The 20,668-nt window shown below is 31.6% G+C and overlaps 1 long non-coding RNA gene across 1 annotated transcript; it reads right to left on the bottom strand.

Moving 5' to 3' along the window:
- Positions 1 to 7,657: 7,657 nt before the first annotated feature.
- Positions 7,658 to 19,706, bottom strand: LOC143056049 (uncharacterized). Its single transcript, XR_012972229.1, has 3 exons — positions 19,428 to 19,706; positions 18,005 to 18,166; positions 7,658 to 9,515 (listed from the first exon to the last, which is right to left on the bottom strand). It is a non-coding gene; the product is annotated as an uncharacterized LOC143056049 (long non-coding RNA).
- Between the last annotated feature and the right edge of the window lie 962 nt (positions 19,707 to 20,668).

The raw sequence follows: 20,668 nt of genomic DNA, 5'->3' as shown, positions 1-20,668 counted from the left end.
GCACTAACCACAAGATAGCTTTTGGTCAACCGATACTAGATACCTAATATCATTTTAACATGTCGCATACTTTTTTTTGGGCAATGTCGTTAAAGTTTGGCGGAAAGAATAATAATAATAATCAGAAGAAGAAGAAATACAGTAAGGTCTTTCCTTATAGAAAAAGGAAAGACCTTAATGAGGAATTGTTGCTGCAATGACAAAACAGTGAAATGGAAATGATTTTTTATGATCATTCTGGTAGATAAGATTCCGGTTGATTAAAATCCTGAAACAATCATGACAGGTTGCAGAGAAAAAATGATTGTTGGTTGAGATTAAAATTTTTATAAATTAAAATGTATCGGACCTACAGCTAAGGCAGCTGGGGTCTGAATTAAGATCAGCAGAAAAAATTTAATAATTTGTCAAAATGTGTAACAGTGGTTTATATCATGCTTTTTTCAAAAATATAATAAAAAGAATGGGTCACCGGGCTTATTTTCACGCTACAGGTTGTGCAAAATTGTCAGATTTTGTATAGATAATGCAAGGAAAACACAATTTTATGTCATAAAACGAAAACTACACACTGTCAGTATAATTTTAGAATTAAAATATGTCAGAGGAAATAAAAAAATGGGGTCATCGAACTCGTTTTCTTATACAATGAAATTAGTTAAGACTTAGTCCTAACAAAAATTCTATTGTAAAATTTACTTTATCAGAATGATCGCCCCTTACATTAGAGTTATCTTTGAAATACTAAGGCTTTTCTACATCAGGAATAGATTAATACCTTAGCTGTATTTGGAAAAACTTTTAAGAATGTTGGTCCTCAATGCTCTCAACTTCGTACTTTATTTGACCTTTTAAACTTTTTTTGATTCGAGCGTCACTGATGAGTCTTTTGTAGGCGAAACGCGCGTCTGACGTAAATACAAAATTTAATCCTGGGGTCTTTGATAAGTTTATTCCCTGATGAGGGAAATTTTGAAAAAAATTAAATCGAACAAAGTTTTTACTGGTTTTTTTTGGGGTGTAAAATACACCCGTAAATATGATAAAACATGTCATTTTCTGTATTAACATAAAAAGTCTTGAATATTGATTTTATTAAAGATCTTTACCGATTGTTATCTGGTATTTCAAAATCAAAGATTGAAGAAGACACCCGACTAACCTTAATCCAATAAATATACGTTTGTGCGTTATATGGTCGATTGTACTATAAACACATGAAGTTATTTAGTTTGCATTATTAATACTATTAATAATTTAGTCCAAAACCAAAAATTAAATGCTTTTTAAGCGTCATGCAGAACCAGAATATCAATTTAACTTGATGCTTTCAGTTTTTTGTCTCGCACAGTGATGCTAATGAATCAGTAGCAGTTAGAAGAGCTGGATAATTCATATTTTGTATATTATAGTTACCTTATGGTACGAAGTTTCCATCTGCTTTATATCCAATGTCCATGACCTCATAAACTAACAAGAAATTACAAACCAAGTTTAGCCTTCATTGATGTAGCTGTTGCAAAGGTCCCTTCAAATAAACTCATCATAGATACCAGGATTCAAATTTAAAATAAAAGCCAGACGCGCGTTTCGTCTACAAAAGACTCATCAGTGACTCTCGAATCAAACAATGTTAAAAATGCCAAATAAAGTACGAAGTTGAAGACCATTTGAAGACCAAACATCCCAAAAAGTTTTGCCAAATACAGCTAAGGTAATCTATTCCGGAACTAGAAAAGCCTTAGTATTTCAAAAATTCAAAGTTTTGTTAACAGTTTATATATAATTATGCATGAACATATCAGTGATAACTCAAATCAACACAGAAGTGCTGACTACTGGGCTGGTGATACCCTCGGGGAAATAAATCTCCACCAGCAGTGGTATCGACCCAGTGGTTGTAAATAAACTCATCATAGATATTAGGATTCAAATTTAATATTTAGGCCAGACGCGTGTTTCTTCCACAAAAGACTCATCAGTGACGCTCGAATAAAAAATATTAAAAATGCCAATTAAAGTACGAAGGTGAAGAGCGTTGAAGACCAAAAATTCCAAAAAGTTTTGCCAAATACAGCTAAAGTAATCTATTCCTAATGTTGAAAAGCCTTTGTATTCCAACAGTTGATTTGTAAATTTGAACATATCAATGATAACTCAAATCAGAGTAAATGATCAATTTTATAAACAGGTTTGCCGAAGATTACTTAAGTTCATTTTGATGGACAGTCTAAATATATAACATGTCAATATCTACCATCATAATCAGGTCAAATTTGTCACTGTTGTTGCATTAACTGTTTCAACTTCGACCTTTGAATCTCTTTAGCGGTCAACAAGGTTCCGTGGACCTTTTGGCTAAATGGGCGTATTATCACCTCAAAATTTACTCTGAGTGCAGATTAACCTTTGCATCTGTAATTTTATTAAGGCATAGCATGCCCTAGATAGATAAATTTCAAATGTGTTTCACAGGTTTGTCTGTACTCAGAGTAAAATTTGAGGTGAGAATGCAGCCATTTAGCCAAAGAGTCCACATGAACCTTAATTTCGATTTCGTGTAATACTTTTTAATTTTGCAACTGTATTTAATATGAAATGCAGGTAACGTTATGTGTTTTTACGATTTCAGAATAATTTCTACTTTATTGTTTTGACATAGTGAGGGTATGACATATGCTGATGGCCTACCATTCAATCAATCCTGTAAACTACCTAATTTCATCCAAATGTTGAACATGAAAGAAAACGAAACACTAGAAGTTCCAAGAACTGATCATCTAGGGAAATGGAGCTTATATCTGAACAACTATGTGATATAAACCATAAACTGGTCATAGATACACAAATTAATAGTGTGTACGCCAGATGCACGATCTGTCTACAAAAGACTCACCAATCACTCGTGAAACAAAACTTTAAAAGGCCAAGCAAAGTACAGAGTTAGAGAGCATTTTATCACCTAAAATTCCTAACACTTTTGTCAAACGTGTTCCATTTGCATTTTAACTTAAGTTTTTAAAATTACAATAATCAGAGAATATTAATTTATAAACAAACCATACATCGACTAGGGTTTGCTATCTTTGGATGGGTTAAGTATTTTAACGATGAAAGTTCGATGTTGTTAATATAATTGAATTATATATGCGATTGATGTGGTTGTGTTTTTGATAGGAGACTATTGCAATTTAGTATTCTTGTATGTAGATATAGGAAGATGTGGTATGGTGTCAATGAGACAACTCTCCTTCCAAGTCACAATTTATAAAAGTAAACTATTATAGACCAAGGTACGGTCTTCAACACGGAGCCTTGGCTATATATGTAAATTTATTTTATTTTTAGAATAGCACCTATGATAAAGTACTTCAAACGTCATACAAATACATGGTTCGATGTCGTAAATCTATGAGAGGAGTCCGTTGTTATTATACGGTTTACATGTTGTAATGTACTATCATATTACTTGTTTATGTTTTTCTATGTGCAGAGTGTTTCTAGCATTTGTTTTTACTGTATTCCTGTCACATATTTTTTTTTCTTCATTTTGGCGGTATTTTTAATATTGCCATTTAAGCAGGAGGTTTGGCTAGCCATAAAAATCAGATTTAACCGACTAATTTTATATTTTAAATGTCCTGTACAAATTCAGAAATATGGCAGTTGTTATCATATAGACTATCTTTGTGTGTCTGCATTGTTTTTTGTTGCGATTTACTGATTCTGTTGTTACGTTGTTTTCCTAGTATAGTTGATGTTTTTCCAGCGGTATACGTGATAAATGTTTAGAATACTAGAGAAGATAAGAAGGGCATTATTTTAAAAACTACAATATTTTTCATCCTCCTGTTTTTCACATAATTAATATTACCAATTATAATTAACAAGTTCAGGGTCGGATCTGATACCGATACCGATTTCTCCTACTTTTCATTCATTGCAGTAAAGTCCATCACTTTCTGGAGCACCCCAAGATATTTGTATAACACAGCAACAGATTTTAAAATATGCGTAGTGTTAAATTTCATGTGCTTGTGAAGACCCATGATTATATCTTTTTTTTATGATTTTGAATTTTAGTTAAATTATATTTTTGGAGTTTAGTATGCCGTCCATTTTCACTGAACTACTACACACGTTTTAGGAACCAACTGAAGCCCGCCTCCGAATGCGGGATTTTCTCGTTGTGTTGAAGACTCATTGGTGGACTTCGGCTGTGTTCTGCTCTATGGTCGGGTAGTTGTCTATTTGACACATACCCCATTTCCATTCCCAATTTGTTTTAATATCTGCAAAAAGTTGTAGTATTCCGATGTTCAGTAGTCATTATTTGATTACTAGCAAGAGAAATAAAAACCGCTGGAAATATCACTAGATATCTTACTGATAACCGATTTGATTAAAGTATCAAGTAGAAGTGTACTTGGGTAGGAAAAACACTTGCAGATTTGAAATTAATGTATGTCCATTGTGAGCAAGAAAAGGACATTCATCATATTGAATTGTATCCTCTTCATTTATGTTTTCAACAGATCATACTAGATCATGCTAACTAATAATTGTATGCATGCACAAAATATCATATATTACAAAGGCAAAACAAATATAGACTATATATTATACTATATCGTTTATAGTGTGTTCTTGTGTTGTACTGTGACAAGACTGTCCAAAGTTAGAGGTTGCATTTTAAACCTATTTAAGGATGTACTTAGGTGAGGTTTTGGAATTTGTGCCAAATGTTCGGACTCTTTTGTGTTTTTCCATACAGTACAATGTAAAATATTTTGCCCCATAACACCCGTTTATTTTTTCATATAAGATTTAATAGGTCATAAAAGGTCATTTATCAAAATTTAAGAAGATTCTTGATTTTTTTTCTGTTGTTTTGAGACCCAAATAATACCAATGCAAATATAAGGTAAAAGTCCGAGTCAGCCTTTTCCCGCCATTTTTAAAATTTCAAATATCTCGATAAGTCAATATGTTTAGCTTATTTTTATCCTTAATGAATGCTCTAACGGCTTAAACTATCTATTTTAAATTCTTAATTTATTAATTTTCACCTAACCTCACCTAAGTACATCCTTAACCCCGCGACATAATGTATTTACCTGTTTAAAATTAGGAGCCTGTAATTAAGTAGGTGTCGTTTGTTGCTGTGTGTCATAATTGTTTTTCGTTCATCAATGATTATTTTATATAGATCAGTTTTACAGTTGTCATTTTGGGTCCTTTTATATTCAGCTGACCATGCGCTATGGTTTTTGCTCATTATCGAAGGCCGTACGGTGACCCAAAACTGAAAACTTCTATGTCAATTGGTCTATGGTGGAGAGTTGTCTCATTGGCATTTATACTCAATATTATTTTATTGACTAGTCAACAAAAGAAACGATACAATTAAGGCAATGTATTTTCCATATATAGTGAAATTTGATACACTGTCCAAGGTAAATAAATGCCCAAGCGGTCTAATGTTGACAGGGTGTTTTTTTCTTCTTATCAGAACCTTTGATTTAAGGCAATTCAATTACGCGAAAACTTTGGGTGAATTTTTGTTATTTCAAAAATCGAATTGTCATCCAAAAATTCTAAAATCGATATTAGAACTTAACTATAAACCTATTTAAAACATCATATCGAGAAGCGTTCAGTACAGTGATTTTGTCATAGTTTGGTTAAGATGAACATGGTTGTGTTAAAAAAAAAGAGGGACGGAAGATACCAGAGGGACAGTCAAACTCATAAATCGAAAATAAACTGACAACGCCATGGCTAAAATTGAAAAGGACAAACAGACAAACAATAGTACACATTACACAACATAGAAAACTAAAAAATAAACAACACGAACCCCACCAAAATCTAGAGGTGATCTAAGGTGCTCCGGAAGGGTAAGCAGATCCTGCTCCACATGTGGCACCCGTCATGTTGCTTATGAGATAACAAATCCGGTAATAGTCTAATTGAGTAGGTCACATTTATGAAAGGGAAGGGGATTGTAGTTACGACGTAAGGAACATATCCGATATCATTTGTGAAATTAGATACTTTCCCGAACGATTGTCTCAGTTCTATTTAAACGGGCAAATAAGATGTTTGAATCTGCATCGTTAGACAAAAGGATCTACATTGGAATTGTTGTTTTCAAGAAAATAACGCAGAATAAGAAACTATCGAAATTGCTATGGTTTGGTTAAGTTATGACATGATTCGGTTAAGTGTCTAGAAGTTGGACATGGTTTTAATCAAGTTTGTCATGGTTTAGATCCTAACTGATATATATCTGTTTCAGTTTGATAGTTTGTTGAAAAACGGTTGTATTTAAATGATGTTACACAATTTACCAACTGACTAAGAAGTAAACAAGCTTTTTAAATCAAAATTAGATGCTGTAATTGGGAAAGCTTACATTAAACAATTTAACTGTTAACTGATTTGTCTTTGTATGCAAATCATACTACTATGATTGTCTTATAAAATAATTGGGAATAAATGGGCGCTCGTGTTCATTTTAACCAAAATATGACAAAATCACAGTGCTTAACGCTTCTCGATATGAAGAGGTTACTACCTGTGAAACATGGTCTGCTTAAAAGATTGAATGCCTTCGCAGAAATTAAAATACGTTTAAAACTCTCATCTTAAAAAATCAGTGCGGACTTTTGTCATCATTTGCCGCAAAATAAAATAACCCATGTGTTCAGTAACACGATATTATTTTTAAAACTTTCCAAATTGGTCAGACTCTTTTCATCATATGCAGTTGCTTTGCAAATTAATGTTTTTCATTTAATTTTTTTTCCTTTTTATTATATTTTATGATACATTTGAGTTCAAACTTGTATATCGTTTCTTTTGTTTCCTAGTATATATATACCTACAACATAGAATAACACATATAACACAAAACATTAATAGAAAATAGATTTATTCCAATCAAAATCTACCAGGGGCAAATATTTAATCACAAGAAAGATATATCGGGTGTATGCCATATATAAAAAATATAATACAAAGCATACAATATATATAGTATTGCATAGCAATAAAATATTTCCCACAGAAAGTAACCAAAAGTTAGCGTAGTGCAATAAATCTTTAAAATTGATGACGTCATCAACGACAAAATCTTAGTTTAAACCAGACTTTCAAATATTATATTGCCATACAATAAAAGGGTTATTGCATGAATCTTGGGGAATATTGTCCCTCGTAGAACATATAATGCACTCACAGTCTCTTGCAATATAAAGTTCTACTCGGGACAATATTCCCCAATATTCATGCAATAACCCTATATTACCGATGTGACAAAAAGCTTAAGTGGGTGCATGTGAGTTGTAGCCAATTTTCGAACCGGACTATTTTGGATTTGTCATTCTTCAAGTATCAATGTGATATGATAATGAATATGACATATGAAATATGATATGAATATATGTATCACATAGAAAAATACGAAGAACATAATTAAACATAAAAAAATATTACACACTGTTACATGTGTTGTAGTGCGACCCATACAGTCGGAAACCAGGTTGAAATAGAACAAAAGAATCGAAGCTCTTTGTTAGAGAAGGCGATAAATGCTTACTGTAAAGTTTACTATAGTGACAAAGAATTTAAAAGTTAATAGAAACAAACAAAATTACAATTTTCTTCTCAATTACGAAGTGTTTTATTTTAAAAATACCATTTGCATAAGTTTTCAATTTATCTAGTACATAGTTAAGTAGAACAATTAGATATCAAGTCGACGACATGGGTATCTTTCAAGTTAAATGTAGAAAATGCATAACCTCCGATTTAAAAAAAAAAATTACCACGGGCGGAAAACATATCAATCTATTAGTTCAGCAATTTTCGTGTCTGCCCTTCCATTATGTGACTCAAGAAAAAATTCCAAAAAAAGGGTAACAATTGTAACGATAAGAGAAAATCGAGTGCACCTTTTTATGTAAGGGCGTGTTTGAGTTGAATATTTTGTCTTGATATCGTACAAAGCAAGACTATCTCATACATCGTCTCGCTTCAGATTCTATCATTTTTATATATCAAAGCTACAGGTTGACTTTATTACAATAAAAAATCACAGTACGTAAAGATGAAATATATGGGTCAAGTGAAATACCTATCTAATGAATCACAAAAAACAGAGTAGGTGTGTTCGAAGAGCTATTTGTTTACTGAAAGTACTTGACGACAGTCTTTCAAGTTGGATGATGAAAATGCATATCTTTGAAAAATTATGATTTTTTGTGTGTGATAACTAGGGTTTATTGTCTTCAACCACTAAAAAAATCTAGTCTGCCCCTCCACGAAATATTTAATTAGAATTTATTAAAAAGTTTATGAATTTTCGAAAATTCCACCTGACAACCGATCAGACAATATTTTTAAGTTGAATCAATGCAGACAAGATCATTAACTGAAGCTCATTAGCTAGTTGATACATTTGTCTTTTAAAATACAACTGACAGATAAGGATCGTAATAGTGCAATGTGGATAAATTAATCGGTTTCCAAGAGCAAAATTGGCCGCGCGTCATCCATACAATGGCTTCCATTTCTACGATTGTGAAAATGAACTGGCGTAATGGGGAGATAATTTTGACGAAGTAGAATCCTGACTGCATAGGGGAGCCTAGCGGGTGTTTCTTTTTATCTCGTAAAGCCAGGGAAGAAATTGTTATGAAAGAGAAGTTCCTTGATAGTTCTTGATCCTATTGAAATGAATATTCGAGGATATAATTTCAACGTAGACATATATAACGGTATCAGTGATTCTAAACAAAATATAGGTTAAAGGATTTTTTTTAAATGAGCAAGGATTGTAAAGATTCTAGGGGAACCTCTGTAAAAAGGAAAAATATGCATCTGTAGAAAAAAAGCCGATGATAAAGAGTTACATTCTCGTATTTAATCCAGCGAAGAAGGCAGTTTAATTTATGAAGATTGAAGTCCTTAAACCAGACGAAATCAAACGTTAGACTTAAACCAAATGAATGATTAAAAACAACTGTATTTTTTAGGAATTGCACAGACATTTTAGGAAAATCATACTTTTAACCAGGTTTAAACGCTAACTAAGCCTCCCACGTTGTTTCTAGTTCCGTTGTATGGACAAAATTGGTTTTCCATCCGAAAAAAAACATTGTTCTAACTACTCTTTTCAAATTCGTATGGCGAAGAAACATTGTATAAATTGATGCTGACCATCATTTTTCTTTGTCGTACATGTTTTTTTTGTAGAAGTTAATGCACGGAATATAGAAATACTAATGTTAAAGATAATAACGGCTTGCCTACAAAATTTAAAGGTGCACTCGACACTTCCTGTGGACCGTTACAAAAATTACCCAGACACAATGTTACACAGACGAGATGTTCGTTATAGTATGCACACCGAGAGGAATTGTTTGGTGCAATCCCTTGAAGTCTATCTATTTGAGAATAGGAGAAAGAATGTCCATTACTGCAATCTCGAATGTAACTCGCAAACGAATCTGAAAATGAAAATAGAATTTGTCAATTGAAAAAATGATTGATTGAAAAGTTATTGTTTACTTCTAGCGGCAAATATTACAAACAGATACGAATTAAAAAGTGTTTGGATTGACCTATTTAGAGATAGAAACCTCGACCTCAGTCCTAAGATAAAGGCGAGTCAAAAAAGTTATAAACAATGGAAATTCGACTAATGGCGTAACGTTATTTTCGTTTTAATGTACGAACAATGATACTACCCATAGTCCTTTAAATTCTGAAAAGGTGGATTAGATTGCTCTTTAGTGTGTACCCTACTTAAGCCACCATACCTAAGCACTGTGATATACCAAAAAATACAGGATCTACTGAAATATTTGCCCAAGATGACAGATGAATTAGTTCAGTGTATATTAGCAAAACATAAAATAGTTATATATACTGGTAAAAATGAGCTTTTGAGAACTTTTTAAAATTTTGTATTTGATGCACAATAAAGACAATTATTAAAAATGTTGTATTCGCTGCACAATAAATACATAAAAGCACAATGAAAAAAGTGGCCTTAAGTTTCTAAAGATGGCAAAACAAACAAAACAGTCATCATGCATACTCAACTTCATTTCTGAATAATTTAATTTTGGATGTAACGCGTCTTCTGATTGGCTGACGTTATTTTGTTATGAGCCCATAAACATAATTTAGTCATGTGACCATGACGTCCTCAACGTTTTTTCATGGTTTTCTACGGTTTAAAATGGAATTTAGAATTATAAATTATAAGAAATGACTGTAATATTTTTTCTGTCTATTCAAAATAATATAAAAATTTGGTGCACACTGTTAAATAACCCACTACGCGCGTTATTCAGTGTGCACCACATTTTTTATGTTATTTCTTCATAGACAGAAAAAATATTACAGTCATTCCTTAAATGTTACATTGAATGACCTCTTGCTCACTGTGTATGTAGGTTCTTGCATGAGGTGTGTAAGATGTAGGAAGATGTGGTATGAGTGCCATTGAGACAACTCTCCATCCAAGTAACAGTATATATATAAGTAAACCATTTTAGGTCAAGGGATGGTCTTCAACACGAAGCCTAGGCTAACACTGAACAGCAAGATATAAAGGACCCCAAAAATTACTAGTGTTAAACCATTCAAACGGGAAAACCAATGCTAATTTATATAAAAAACGAGAAACGAGAAACATTTCTGTGAATCTGTGAGCTACTGTTCACTTATGATACCCCACCCCCTAAAAGTATACGGTAAACAGGAAGTTTTTAAGTAATGAATCATAAAAGGCATCACACGGTATAACTGATTTATAAACCCTGAAACCAAATTTCAGAAATCATTGTACTGTAGTTCCTGGACAATGTGACGAAAACTTTCAACTTGCCTATCCTATGAAAAATGATAAAAGTGTCCGGTAAACAAGAAGTTTTTGAGTGATGAATCTGAAATCCTTGTATTGTAGTTCCTGAGAAAGATCCGACGAAAATATTCATTGGACGGACGGACTGACGGATGGACAGACAGAGGTTTAACAGTATACCCACACTTTTTAAATTGTTTTAAAAGTTTATATTAAAACTCCATAATTAACTCTTTGGTATATATAACTATTAAGTTATAAGTAACGAAGACGTTTGCAAAAAGGTGGATTTTATGTGAACCGTAACAGGCGCTGAATGCTCTCCAACTTTGTACTGTTTAAGTACCGGTCTTTGTAAAAATCATGCAGAAGGTGATTCATGGCATGTCACAGAAGTAATTTTTTTTGCCCTATATTATAAGAACTTTGGTAGATGGTCAAAATTCTGTCTTTATTTTCCCTGTATTATGCCCGTTGCCATGGTAACCATCAAATCAACATTTTGCCTGAATATGTGAAAAAAGACCCTTTTTGAAAATATAAAATAAGGGAATTTAAAGTCCCATAGAAATAAAGTTAATCAATACAAAGGATATGTATGTTTACAGTATTGACAAACAAAACCCCAAACTATATAAAAACGTTAAAATTGTGAATTTACTAAATAGTTTGTTTCCATAGCAACCATTTAAAAATGTGTTAAAATTCGAAAATGAAAAATTTCAAAAACTTTAAAATTTTAAATCTGTTTATCTCCCAAGACCAACAATACCATGACATGTCATTGACAAATTTTGAAAGACCACATTCTATATATTCAGAAAATAAAAAGAAAGTCGTGTGTTTTTTTTTCTTTAAAAAAAAAAATGTAGTCAAAAATTGTCAATTTTCACCAAAATTCAGATTAACAATCAGATGAATAATCAAAAATTTTGAACTTAAAAAGCTAAAACATTCCATTTATATGTGCAATTCTGACACACATTTGTTAATTTTAAAGGAGAATATATGATAAATGAAGATATACTTGTACAAAATGAAAAATCATCACTCTGGGTATGGTGCACCCCCCTTTTTTTTCGATTTTTTTTTTTTTTTTTTCAAAATTATAAAATTTGTTGAAAGAAATGTGGTATCTCATTGTGTTTACTTGTGAACTAAGTATTTTAAGAATTTAAGCATAACACAACTTCTAAAGTTGAGGGCAGCATATGTACCCCCTCCCTTCAATCTTATATGTAAGATTTCTCAGAAGTTTAAAAAAAAAATGGTAATACGCATAACCCGTTGTCGTGTCTAAGACTGATGCTGTCAGTGAAAAAGAATAAAGTTGAATCCAAAACTTAATTACTAGTAAGTCTATGTATAAAGATAAGAGGATGTGTTGTAATTGTCAATGAGACAATTAACTCTCAACCAGAGAGAGCAAAGACATAGAAATAAACAACCACAGATCACCGTATATCCTTCAACAATGAGCATAACATGATTATCTGTAAAACAAATCTTAATGAACATTTAAAAAAAAATAGCTCAGGATACTTTCTCTTTCAAAATGGCTATAAAGAAGTTACAATAACAATTTAATGCAACTCATTGTTGGTTTTTGAAACAGATTGATGCTTTAAAAACTTTAACCCTAGACTAAGATCTGCTAAACAAGAAGACTCACCCTGAAATGTCTGGTTGGTTTTATTTATAATTGAATTACTTTTGAAACTCTGTAAGTGTTATGTAAAGATTTTAATACAAGTATCATATTAACTTAACATTATCAATGTTCTAAGAAAATGAGGTCAGGGTAAGATGAACTATGTCAGACAGACGAAAAAAAGAGAACGGAAACGGAAAATTCAGCATTTTTTTCCATTTTTAAAGGGGCATAACTTATTGACAGTACCTGTTACACCAATAACATTCTAACTGTTCTGAATTTTATGGAAATAAGCATTGTGTATAAGTTTCAAAACATTTGGTTGTGGCAAACTTAAGTTAGAGAACGGAAACAAAAAAGTCAGCATTTTTTTTCCATTTGTATAAGGGTATAACTCTGGAACGGACGTACTTACAGACAAGGGTACAACTTAATGCCCCCTTTGCTACAGTTGGGGCATACAAATTCTACATGTTCTATCTGAGGAAATATATACCAACGATCTACATTAATTGTGCAAGAATTTGTCAATGTTTCTATTGTATATGGTGGAAAAGGACAGCTTGTCTATTATTTTTTTTAAAACCTAACTGAATTATTATTTGTATACCCAGAATAATCGCGTTTTTTTATGGTTCTCAAAAATATTATCCTTGTGGCCCTGAGGAAAATTTGCTGGTCCGAACTATTGTATACTGTTTTGATTCTCAAACCTTTATGACAACCATGTGCAATGGCCATTCTTGAATTTTGCCTAATTTAATCAATTGTTATATTTACATATTTTTATGCCCCCGCAGTGGCGGAGGGGGCATTAAGGTTAACCCTTGTCCGTCCGTCAGTATGTCCCAACGTTGGTTTCTGTTCTCTATCTTTAGTTTGCCTCAACCAAATGTTATGAAACCTAATCACATTGCTTATTACCATAAAACAAGACTTAGTTTGGTGGTGTCACTTAAACCGTCCAAGAGTTATGCCCCTTTACAAATAGAAATATTGCTGAATTTCCGTTTCTGTTCTCTAACTTTAGTTTGTCTTTACCAGATGTTATTAAAATTATACACAATGCTTAAAACCACCAAATGCAGATCAACTTTGAATTTTTGTGGTGTAACTTTCACTGTTCTATGCAATGCCTCTTTATAGAGGGAAAAAGTTGCTGAATTTTTTGTTTTGTATTTCTTTCTTTAGTTTGCCTCAACCAAATGTTACGAAACTTTTACACAATTCTTATCACCATAAAAGTTAGTACACAATTGGTAAGTGTCTTCAGTCATGTCCGTTTATGACTTTTATGATATGGAAGCGGGAGCATCATCTGTGTCCAATGGACACATTCCGCATTTATTTCAAATCTTTTAGATAAGTTAGATTATTATATATTAGAATAAAAAGAAAGGTTATGTAGTTCTTCTTCAATTTCAATTTTAGCACAGTTAAATCGACATAGTGACAAATAAGTGTTTGCATAAAGGTTTCGATACATGTCGATTTACATGGGAGGTAAATAGTAACAGCCATTATGTGTACATAATCTGACTCTGTGCAATAGTATACTAGTCCACAAAAGAAACGATGCAAGGCAATGTATTTTCCATAGATAATGAAATTGGAAACACTGTACCAAGATTAAAACTGTCCCATTTGTCTAATCTTTACAGAGTGTTATTATCTTATCAAAACCACTGATTTAAGACAAAAAAAATATTTTATTTTTTTATTTTTGTTATATCAAAAATAGTATTTTTATAAATAAACCAGATGCTCCGCAGGGCGCAGCTTTATACGACCGCAGAGGTATTGCACAATACTTAACATAATAATTTTGGACCCCGATTTGGACCAACTTGAAAACTGGGCCCATAATCAAAAATCTATGACCACGTTTAGATTCAGCATATCAAAGAACCCCAAGAATTCTTTTTTTGTTAAAATCAAGCTAAGTTTAATTTTGGACCCTTTTCATCTTAATATAGACCAATTTGAAAACAGGACCAAAAATTAAGAATCTGAATACACGGTTAGATTTGGCATATCAAAGAACCCAAATAATTAATTTTTTGATGAAATCAAACAAAGTTTAATTTTGGACCCTTTTGGCCCCTAATTCGTTGGGACCAAAACTCCCAAAATCAATCCAAACCTTTCTTTTGTGGTTATAAACCTTGTGTTAAAGTTTCATAGATTTCTAATAACTTATGCTTAAGTTATTTTGCAAAAACCAAGAAAAATGCTTATTTGGGACCTGTTTTTGGCCTCTAATTCCTAAACTGTTGGGACTAAAACTCCCCAAATCAATCCCAACCTTCCTGTTGTGGTCATGGAGACCTTATGTTAAAATTTTATATATTTCTTTTTACTTATACTAAAGTTATTGTGCGAAAACCAAGAAAAATGCTTATTTGGGCCCTTTTTTGCCCCTAATTCCTAAACTGTTGGGACCAAAACACCAAGAATCAATGTCAACCTTTCTTTTATGGTCATAAACCATGTGTTTAAATTTCATAGATTTCAATTTATTTTTACTAAAGTTAGAGTGCGAAAACCAAATGTCTTCGGACGACGACGACGCCAACGTGATACCAATATGCGACCAAAAAATTTTCAATTAATAAAAATCGAAATTAGAACTTAATTTTTTTCGTTTAAACATGGTCTGCTTAAAATTTTGATTGCCATCCGTCCTTGTGTCCATCTGGCTGTCCTTGCAGCGCTCGCACATGTACAAATCATGTCAGATTTTTAAGAAACTAATACTTCAGGTTATTATAAGCAATATCTCGAACAAGTTAGATATTGGTGGTCAATCGACTTTAATAAAAACATTTATAACCCTTGAAAATAATAAATTTATGGAAAATAGCCCCTTTAACGCTCCCACAGGTACAATTCTTGCCAGATTTTTAATAAAACTTATACACTAGATTGATATCAACAATATCTTGGATGAGTTCTATAATCATGGACAATTGACTTTTTTAAAAGAGTTATGACCCTTAAAAATATTAAAATTTATGGAAAGTTGCCTTGTTAGCGCTCTCGATGGTACAAATTTTTTATTTTTTATTTTCAGTTTATTTCTGATAGAACGGACGTAGTTTTTTTAGGTCATCGTTTCAAAGGAACTGTGAATTTTGCCATCACTTTGCTTCCGTTGTCGTCTGTCCGGTGTTAAATATTTGAAACATTTCCACTGAAACTACTTAACCAATTCCAGTAAAACTTATAAACTGAATGATCCTTAGGATATCTAGAATTAAGTTTGTGTCCTATTTTCTATTTTGTAAAAAAAAATGGCCGCCATGGGTAAAATAAGAACATAGGGGTAAAATGCAGTGTGTAGCTCATATCTCAAACACTAAAGCCTTTTAAGAGCAAATTTTCAGATGAATCTAACAACCCATTGTTGGGTTGCTGCCACTTAATTGTTAATTGTACGGAAATTTTGCAGTTTTGGTTATTATCTTGAATATTATTAATGACAAAGATAAACTGTAAACAGCACAACTTTCAGCAAAGTAGGATCTACAAATAAGTTTATATGACCAGAATTGTCAATTGAATCCGTATGGAGTTATAGCCCTTTAAAGAAATTTTTCACAATTTGTTCATCTAGTTTGCTTCCTTTAAAAAAAAATCTTCTTTTGATATTGAATATGCTTAATCAATTTCAGCCCAACTTGGGAGTTATAATCTTGTATAAATTTAGTTTTTTATTTCCTTGTACTTCAAGAAACTTAGCCACTATGGCTAAAATGGAACAAAGGGGTAAAATTCATTTTTTGCTTTTGAAGAAAAAACGACAGATACAAAGAACATTTAAATGGAATTGTTAAGCCACTCATTGATATATATTGAAGGGACAAATAATCATTGATGCAAGATTTAACCAAAAATTACAGGTGATCGATTCAGGTTCTTTAGAGTCAATTTTAAAGACCATGAAATAGAATCTAAAGATTTTAAATTTCTGTTTGGGTTGTTCTCTCTTTGACACATTCCCCATTTCTAAAAAAAAATCTAATATATAAAAATGGTGTAGGGGGTTCTATTATTTCCCTCACCCTTTGAAGAAATTTCATGTTTTAATGCTCAAAATGTTCACAATTGAATTCCATCTTTTAAATTTATTAATAATTTTTTGAATTTTGAAAAAAAGGGGGGGGGGCACCATGCCCAGAAAGAAAAAATGTCCTTCTCTACAAAAATATCTCTATCAATCATATTTTCTCATTTATAATTACCAAATTTGTGTCAGAAATGCACGCATAAATGGAATGTTTTAGCTTTTTAAGTTCAAAATGTTTCAGTATTCATCTGTTTGGTAATCTGAATTTTGGTGAAAATTGACAATTTTTGACTAAAATTATTTTTTTAAAGAAAAAAAAAACACACGACTTTCTTTTTATTTTCTGAATATATAGAATGTGGTCTTTCAAAATTTGTCAATGACATGTCATGGTATTGTTGGTCTTGGGAGATAAACAGATTTAAAATTTTTAAGTTTTTGAAATTTTTCATTTTCGAATTTTAACACATTTTTAAATGGTTGCTATGGAAACAAACCATTTAGTAAATTCAAAATTTTAACGTTTTTGTATAGTTTGGGGTTGTGTTTGTCAATACTGTAAATATACATATTGTTTGTATTGATTAACTTTATTTCTATGGTTCTTTAAAATCCATTATATTTCAATTTTCAAAGGCTACTTATGGACGTATTTAGGCAAAATTTTGTAAGGATGGTTTCCATGGCAACCAAAGTTGAAAAGAAAAAATTAATACAGAAAACTTATTTTCATACCATACCTTCATCATAAACAAAATATAAAGACATTTGAAGAGGGGTCATGAATCGCCCATCAACAGGAACCTGCATGATTCTTACAAAGACCGGTACTTAATATAATTTGTTTACTCGAGCGTCATTCATAAATTATTTGAAGACGGAATGCGCGTTTGACGTTCACAATTTTAATCCTGGTATCTCTGGGGTTTGTAGAGAGTCTTTGACAAAAAAGTTTGATTCCAATCTTCAGCAAACGATATGTGTTTTCAGAATACATTCATTTATGCGCGTGTCCCAAGTCAGGAGCCTTTGGCCTTTGTCTTTTATATTATTTCTTTATTTTGGTTCATTTTCGGAGTTGCATGAGTGTGAATACCATTTACGCTACACTATTACACATGTTCGTGTAGTGGTCAGCTTAATCCCGCCTCCGAGTGTAATGATATACCCACGAATCAGTTTTCATTGAAATCTTACCACAAAAAGCTGATACTCCAAAATCCAAAATTAATGGGCTAAATTTCATTAAAAAATCATATGGTGCATAACAACTTCATTGGTCTCCTTCCTATTCTTTTGAAGTGTTTGCGTTTTAAATTTGATGAGGGATAGACGGACAGACAAGGTAAAATAAAAACGACTTTCCCATGGCATTGACCAGAAACAGATTTTAAATACTTACATTTAGTTGTAATTTTCTCTATCATGCAATAACTTTCATTTTCAGAACAATTTTTAACAAAACCTTTCATATGTAATTTGCTGTCTATCAACATGTTTTTATCCTCTACGCATGTTTTGTCATCCTGGTTACTCAAAGAACAGGCATAGCAAGTGAGACAACCTGTAGAAAGAAATATACAAATTTATGGGTCCGGAATTGTTTCTATAACTACAATATTGCATGTATTTAAAGGAATCAGTTCATTCAACTGATGTTGAAATCAAAGTTGAAAATCATTCAAACTTTGACATAAACACACGAACACATACATATAAAACATGACACATACACACGCAACACATATATATAAAACATGACACATACAAACGCAACACATACATATAAAACATGACACATACACACGCAACACATACATATAAAACTTGACACATACACACATACATATAAAACATTACACATACACACGCAACTCATACTTATAAAACATGACACATTCACACGCAACACATACTTATAAAACATGACACATACTCATAAAACATGACACATACACACACAACTCATACTTATAAAACATGACACATACACTCGCAACACATACTTATAAAACATGACACATACGCACGCAATCCATACATATAAAACATGACAAATACATACTAAGGAAATATATTGATTTATATATTTAGATCATTCAAAATTTACTTAGATTATCTTAAAAAAGAAAAAAGAGAATATCTGCAATACGTTATCGAGATTTTCAGATTTACATTGTTTAGCATTAGAACTGTAAAGTATAGAAAAAAGAAGTACGAAGGGCTTAAGCGGATCCAATCTTTCTAAGACTTTTTGAAATTGAATTAATATATTTTGGCATCAAATTTCTTGTTCTATAATTCATGAAATATCTATTTTAATAAAAGATACACGTTTCCAAACTATTAAGGAAAACTCAAACCGTAGATGTTGGTATAATGAAAAAGAAGTCTGAAAATAATTAGATATATCCGTGTGACAAAATGGAATTGCCTGTGTTAAGCATAATTTGCCTCTGATGCTTATTAATTAAAAAACATATACGTTACAAATTAAAAAAAAGAAGAAAGTAAAACAAATATGACAGCTAATTCTATTTGATTCAAATAAGAGATCCAAAAATGTATTTCCAGAACTAATTTTTCATAATTTTATTTTTTTCATTTTTATAAAACATAGAAGCATATCATATTTCTGATTTTTTTTAATGAAAACCCCCCAAGAAAATTAAAAGTTTTTAACAAGGATTTGTACAGAATATATAAAAAAAAGTATTGGTTTTAAAGATATATCAAAAGAGGAAGACAAGTGAGAAATAAATAAAAAAAAATATTGTTATCAGGATATCGAATTGATTGAATAATTATTTTAAAATATACATTACCTGCTGATGAAACAAATGAAAACAAAAGTAAAACTATAACTACAAATTGAAAATCAGCCATATCCCAAATATGACACAGAATCCAAATATTCGAAGTTATTCCATATTTCCAATCGCACCAATGTTGCAAACCGTTAGACAGTCAATTCTAATTTATGAAATTGGTTCCCGACTTTTAAATTACATATTTTAATTGTTAAACTGTTTATTTGGAAGTTAATATAACCTTTTAACCGACAAGATTATAGTGATATATCCTTTGAAGATATTATTTGCCTACGCATCTTCAAATGTTGATAAATATTGATAATAATTTAGACAAGTTTGTGTTTCTAACAACCAAGTTACCGCCCTTGTCAATACAGCGACGCCTTCTGACGAGAAAAGGTGTAATATCTTTAAAACACATATATTAAATGTATTATAAATATTTAAAAGAGTGTTCAACGACACCCAAAATAAGTAAACAAATATGTACCATCTGTATCAATGTAAAATGGTGACAATGTTTTTTTTTTCTTCTCTCATTTATTCTCTCTCCTGTCACGAGTCAATTGATAATTGATTTAGGGAATTGCAATATTATATTATATATAATTCTGATCAAGCAGATTTTCTATACCATTTATAGTGTTGAAAAAAAAAATCTTTTAAAAACCTAAATAAAAGATGTTCGCACTCGCGCGATTTTTTTTCGGACAGACAAAACCCAAACCCCCTTCTCCCTTGGGGTAAAAGGGTTGCTCCTTTAACGTTCTAATTTCGAACGGACGCAGGTGCACATTATACATCAAACATAAGCAAACGGACGATATCATTCAAAATTATAAGACTGGTATCGTTGATGAGTTTCTTTTTCTGTGTTGTTGAAAAGGAAGGAATTGAGTTGAACATATTCGACGGATGTGAGGGTCATTTCTGTACTAGCATAGATACCAAAATTGAAATTTTATATTTACAACAGACACGCGTTTCGTCTACAAAAGACTCATCAGTGACGCTGGAATAAAGAAAAATGTTAAAAAGGCCAAATAAAGTACGAAGTTGAAGAGCATTGAGGACCAAAAATTCCTAAAAGTTTTGCTAAATACAGCTAGGTAGATCTTAAATGCGTGTCATCACCCTCATGTTACGAAGTCCAGATTGATTCTTCGCACTTTTACAGAAACGTTCCTACTTGAAGATAACATTTGTGGGGAAAACTTTCTTTAAAAAGAAAACATTCCAAAGTAAACTTTTAG

The sequence above is a fragment of the Mytilus galloprovincialis genome, chromosome 13 (assembly GCF_965363235.1).
Source record: "Mytilus galloprovincialis chromosome 13, xbMytGall1.hap1.1, whole genome shotgun sequence".
In the NCBI taxonomy this organism is placed as follows: Eukaryota; Metazoa; Mollusca; class Bivalvia; order Mytilida; family Mytilidae; genus Mytilus; species Mytilus galloprovincialis.
The sequence above is the reverse complement of the archived record's forward strand: the minus strand, read 5'-3'. Positions and strand labels throughout refer to the sequence as shown.